Source organism: Convolutriloba macropyga, chromosome 14, assembly GCF_964194025.1.
Source record: "Convolutriloba macropyga chromosome 14, txConMacr16.3, whole genome shotgun sequence".
Lineage (NCBI taxonomy): Eukaryota > Metazoa > Xenacoelomorpha > Acoela > Convolutidae > Convolutriloba > Convolutriloba macropyga.
In genome coordinates this window covers 14750105-14755992 of record NC_134481.1, presented here as the reverse complement: position 1 = coordinate 14755992, position 5888 = coordinate 14750105, and the positions used below count along the sequence as shown (strand labels likewise).

The following is a 5888-nucleotide window of genomic DNA, read 5'->3' as shown; positions in this document are numbered from 1 at the left end:
CTTCATCAGAGTAATTATGTTAAATTTTTTAATTGTATAGCTTGACCATCAAAAATATATTAGAAAAAAATCAGTGCAGGATTTTTGAACTGAAAATGTAATAGTTGTTTTGTTCACAATCTTTTAGTTGGTCTACGGTATGTTGCGCATGCCCTAGTTGGCCGAGGACAGTTATCTTGCTATATGTTGCTAGAATGTTGCAACACTGTGCATCATTTTCGGAAATGCAAGTCTTGTAATATTACCGGTCATCTTACAAGGTCATAAGCTGGAAGATACATGACGTTTATGGGACTTTTAATAGTACCTAACAACCTATTCACATTTTGGTGTGGACAGAATGAACCATTAAAATGATCATAAAACACTTTTTTATTGAAACAAGTATTTCAAATACGTTTATCGGCGCTCAAATTTTATACAAAATTTCTGTTTTGAACCGAGATCTTTAATCAATAGGCTGCACTCATGCGAGAATTTGATCTTTGGGTGAGTCAATCTTTAAAATTGCACGTTTTTGTCGAAGAGTTTTTGACGCCTATCTTAACTGGAATAGAAATTGGGTTTAGAATTGACTATTTGTCAACTTCAAATAGAAAAATGATCTGTCTTTTTCGTAACAAGTACATGAATTTCACAATCTTAGATATTTTTTTTCTAAAATGACGTTTTTGTCGAAAGATGATCATATCTTACTTAAATTGATCTGACAAGAAATTTGCTACATTCACTAAGTTTAATTTGAAGCAATTCCGAATTGATCAAAGCTTTCGAATTTTGCTTTTTAAAATACAATTTTCCAACTAATGTTTATGTTACTTCGTAGATCTTATGCAAGTTCCACTTGTCTGGCGTATATCTTTTGATTCAAATATACAAAAATGTGTTCTTCTCTTCTCCATATTTAGTTTAAACGTGGGGGGGGGGGGGCACAAACGGAAAAAATGCCATATCATTTCCGTCAAAATCTGCGTCTAATTATGTCATTGTTTATAGCTGAGTTGCTCTAAAACTCAACACTTCTCAATACTTTACTTGGCTTCTAAAAAGTGATAGATATCTCAACTATTTCTTCGATTTTTTCAAGATATTCTGCGTGCTAAAAACAATACGATATAACTGCACTTTTGAAAACCAACCCGGTCAACAATCGATTTTTTCTCAACTGAAAATTCAATGCAATGTTTAGCACGACAAATCAATTATGGTAAGAGGTAACTACGAACGTTGCCATAGCAACGAGCCGACGTTTATATACTCATTTGCATTTTTCTCTTGCTGTATATTTTTATTTTCAATTCTGCCATCGACTATGCTGTTGAATACTCGATTCATGGCTCAGACAAAAGCAAATAATATAAATATTCATTCCTCTAATTAAACCAATTTTGCCCTCTTTCCTTAATTTATTATGCAATTAATGGATAAGTACTTTTCATTTTTCCTCCTGAAAGAGCCTTATTTGATTTTGATTCGTTTTGGTTTCAATAACACCAATGTTGAACTAGTGTAGGCTTCGTTAAAGCCAGTAAGAGAAACTGACTTTATGCTTTGCATAAAGTTTCTTACTTAGGAACTTCGTTCCTCAGAAAGAAAGTTTTGAGAATATCAAAGTTAATTCTCTTTTCACAAGTCAAAGTAAAGTTAAAACTGTACAATCACTACTATGATCTACAGAAACACGACACGATAACAAGTAATTTACCGCTCAAGAAAGTGTGCTTCAATACGCACTGTATGTCAGTTTAATAAGACCAAATTAACAAGTTTCCACTGATTTTTGGTAGTTTTCAAGCTCCTTTTATGCTGCTAGTCACGTGGATTTACATGTCAAATTCAACTGTTGATTGGTTGTAGATATGAATGTCGACAAAATGTGAACACTTTTCCATAACGTCACTTTTTCAGTGTAAATTTGATGTCATGAGAAATTTGTTAACCATGCAGAAGTTTTGTCGAATAGTCTGTATCAATAACAGATTGATTCGCAATCCAATCGCAAAGAATCTGATGCAATACTGTTAAGTCGTAGTATTGTTTTGCTGGTGGTTGAGGTAGTTCGAGTTTGAGTTATAGTTTGACTTCATGAATGACGACTGTGTACTATTAATAGTTGCTAAATATAAATGTTGAACAAAGTGAACAAATCCGTGTGGCTTCGATAGAATGTAGCATTAAATTTCGCTTGTCACGCTATTCTGGCTTTAAGGCTTGGAATGACCTTGAAGCGCTATTCAATTTGATTTCTGAGTTGTTAAGCTCAGCCGCAATATCGCCGGCCCTGTTTTCCATCGCGAAAACATCTTTTCCAGGTAGTACTGGGGCGAGCTTTACTACTGGTCTCTTGTACACTCCGTCGTTTGTTCGAACTATCGCCGATCGAATCACTCCGTCAGACCCATCGATGGTCTCCGTAACTCGACCTAAATTGTAATATCCACGCTTATCGCTGTCTTCGATCAACCAAACGAGATCGCGTTCTTTAAGTGTTTCATTCGCTCTATATCGCCATTTTTGCCGATTATTCAGAGTTGGCAGATATTCTTTCCGAAATCTGTCCCATATGAGATTTGCATAAGCTTGAGTTTGTCGGAAGAGCTTTCGATGATCCACAAATTCTTCTGCGCATGGTAGATAGGGTAAGAAAACGTTCTTATTGCCAAGCAAGAAGTGATTGGGGGTCAATGCTTCTAAGTCATTAGCATCTGAACTGACTGGAGTCAAAGGTCTTGCGTTCAATGTCTGCTCAACAATACACATCGTTGTTGAAAGAACGTCCTCGGTGACTGATCTGTTCCCCAATACTGCATACATTGCTTTCTTGCAACTTCTCACCAACCGGTCCCATACTCCTCCAAAGTGAGGTGCTGCGGGTGGGTTGAACTTCCATCTGATCCCTCGTTGAATTAGATGTTCTTCGATCCCTTCTTTGTTCCATGCCGCAACGTACTCTGCAAATTCTGTTTCAGCTCCAACAAAGTTTGTTCCGTTGTCACTGATGATTGTACTTGGTTTGCCTCTTCGGGCAATAAATCTCATTATTGCATTGAGACAACTATCTGTGTCTAACTTAGGTACCACTTCTATATGCACCGCTCTCATAGTTAGACATGTAAAGAGACAACACCATCGCTTTTCGTTTCTTCGCCCAATCTTCACAATGAAAGGGCCAAAGTAGTCAACTCCAACATTCGTAAAGGCTGTTGAAGCATCTAACCGCTCTTCGGTTAGATCTGCCATTACTGGTGCTATCGTTTGCGCTCTGCCCTTTCTGCAGGTAACGCACTTGTTCTTAATTGATCTTAAGGCGTTTCGTATGCCTAGGATCCACATCTTCTGCTGAACGATGTTTCTGACATGCTCAGTGCCTTCGTGTTGATTGTCCTTGTGCTCTTTTCGCAAGAATAATTCAACCGTTTGATGTTTCCAATGTAGCAAAATTGGATGCTTTGCATTGAAATCCAATTGACTTTTGCCTATTCTGCCTTTGGCTCGAATAAGTCCTTCTTTATCTAGGAAGGGTGAGAATTGAAGGATTTTGCTGCCTTTTGGAATTTCCTTTTCAGCTTTGAGAGATTTCATCTCTTCACCAAACTGTTCTTGTTGTAGTAGCTTGAAGATTGTTGCTTTCGCTTTTTCTCTTTCTTCAATGCTGACTACGAGTGTGGCTGGTTTGTATTTGTTCAATGCTCGCTGTACGTATGCCACTGTATTTACTAGTCTGTTGAAGTTACTGAATCGTTCCCACTGAATAACAGCTTTCTTCTCTTCAGCCTGTATCATGAAGACTGATGAGGGTATATTCTCTTCATCTGATGCAAAGATTAGGTTCACTTGCTCTGGCCATTCACTTTCTGGTCGCTTCAACCAGGCCGGCCCAGTGAGCCACTCACTTCTCTTGAGTTCTTCAATGCTGATTGCTCTGGTGCCAATGTCCGCTGGGTTGTTGATACCGCTCACATGTTTCCACTGTGAAACATCAGTTGTATCTAGTATCTCAGCCACTCGATTGGCCACAAACACTTGTTGCTTGCGATGGGAACTGTTTATCCACTGCAATACTGTAGTTGAGTCTGACCAAAAACTGCAACTATTTATCTTCATTTCATGTTCCTTGACAATTTGTTCTTTCAACCTCACTGCCATGACTGCCGCTTGCAATTCCAATCGCGGTATTGAAAGATGCCTCATCGGTGCCACTCTGCATTTTCCAATGACAAATGCTAAGTCAGCTGAGTATTTTTTTTGTTGTGAACGTAGATAGGCCACTGCACACATCGTGTCTTCAGATGCGTCAGCAAACACATGAAGTTCGGCTTTATCCCTCTCTTTGTTGAAGTATCTTCTATCGATGCTTGTTTCAGCCACTATTGGAAGTTGTTCTTTCCATCTCAGGAATTCTTCTTCTTCACTAGGCTCCACTTCGTTGTCCCAATGTTGTCCATTCTTAGTCCAGATGCCTTTCAGAAGTCGTCTCATATGAACACTGAACGGGGCAAACAATCCGATTGGGTCGAATACTGAAGATACCAGTGACAGAATCTTCCTCTGGGTTATAGGGGTTTCCACCTCCTTGTTGACACCTCTGCACACCTGAAGACTGTCATCAGTAACGGTCCATTGTAGTCCTAGCACTGAGGACCCCTCCGTATTGGGTTCCACTTCGACTTGCTTCGTGTTGCTGATTGACTTCAAGTCTTCTGGGATTGCTTTGGTAACTGCATCGTTGTTGCTTATCCACTTCTTCAATTCAAATCCATGTTGTGAGAGAAGAGGTTGTAGTTGATTGAAAACTTCAATTGCTTCCTCAGGGTTTCTACTGATTTGATGAAATTGTCCATGTAGAAGTTGTTTTGTATTGCCTTGGTTGCTATTGGATACTCTTCTTCGTTGTCCAGTCCCACTCGCTTGAGAGCATAGTTTGCACAAGTTGGAGAACTTTTAGCTCCAAATACGTGACGCTGATATTCGTATATATGAACAGGTTCGTTAGTTCTTGGACGCAATAAGAACCTCAAGCAACTTCTATCCTGTTCGGGAACTTTCACTTGTAGAAACATCGATTCGATGTCAGCTGTCAGGGCTATTGGTCCTTCACGGAATCTGAATATTGTTCCAATCAGGCCATGTAGCAGATCAGGTCCTGCTAGTAGCTTATCATTTAGGCATATGTCTTTGTACTTTGATGCGGCATTGCAAACACGTCTTACTTTGCCAGGCTTGTTCGGGTTTAACACTGGATGGTGAGGCTAATACCATTCTTTCCCGAAGGTGCCTTTCACTTCGGTTTCGTTCAATATCTTTACGAATCCTTTTTCTACATCTGTATCTATTGACTGTTGATACAAACTTTTCAAGTTTGGGTCCCTTTGGGATCTTCGCTCCAGTGAGTAAAGCTGACCCAGGGCTGAGCTGTAGTTGTTCGGTAGGTTTGGCTCTGGCTCACTCCACAGCATTCCCACTTCGTACCGCTCGCCTGTGAATTTCGTTGTGCTCTCTAGCATCTTCTGTGCCTGCAGTTCCTTCTTTGACTGACTGACGACGTTGATTTTGGAAGCATTGGTTTCTATGTCCCACCAGGTTTGAACATTTTCAGCCACTTTCACATCTTCTGTGAAGGCGAAATGACAAACATTCTGTCTTCTTTTGCCCATCATGGGTCCACTGACTGCCCATCCTAGCTCTGTTAGAACGGCGAAAGGTTCACTTCGTGTTCCTATCTTATAGTCCAATGGGCGTTGTAGCTCATAAGCATCTTGACCAAGGATGATGCCAACCTCCATCAAGTTGAAGCTTTTGTTGGGTAGAACACTCAAGTGATTGAAGCTTTGCTTCAGCTTATTGTAGTTGTAGTTTGTGTTTCCCAAGGATAGTGACGGGTGTGCAAA

At 39.8% G+C, this 5888-nt stretch overlaps 1 protein-coding gene across 1 annotated transcript in view; it reads right to left on the bottom strand.

Annotated features, from left to right (window-relative positions):
• The window catches only part of LOC142353031 (uncharacterized), a 280268-nt gene extending 274934 nt beyond the window's left edge, over positions 1 to 5334 (bottom strand). The window contains exon 1 of the mRNA XM_075405222.1: positions 5325 to 5334. The gene's annotated coding sequence lies outside the window, so the exon portion shown is untranslated. The remainder of the gene's footprint in view (positions 1 to 5324) is intronic.
• Positions 5335 to 5888: the final 554 nt, after the last annotated feature.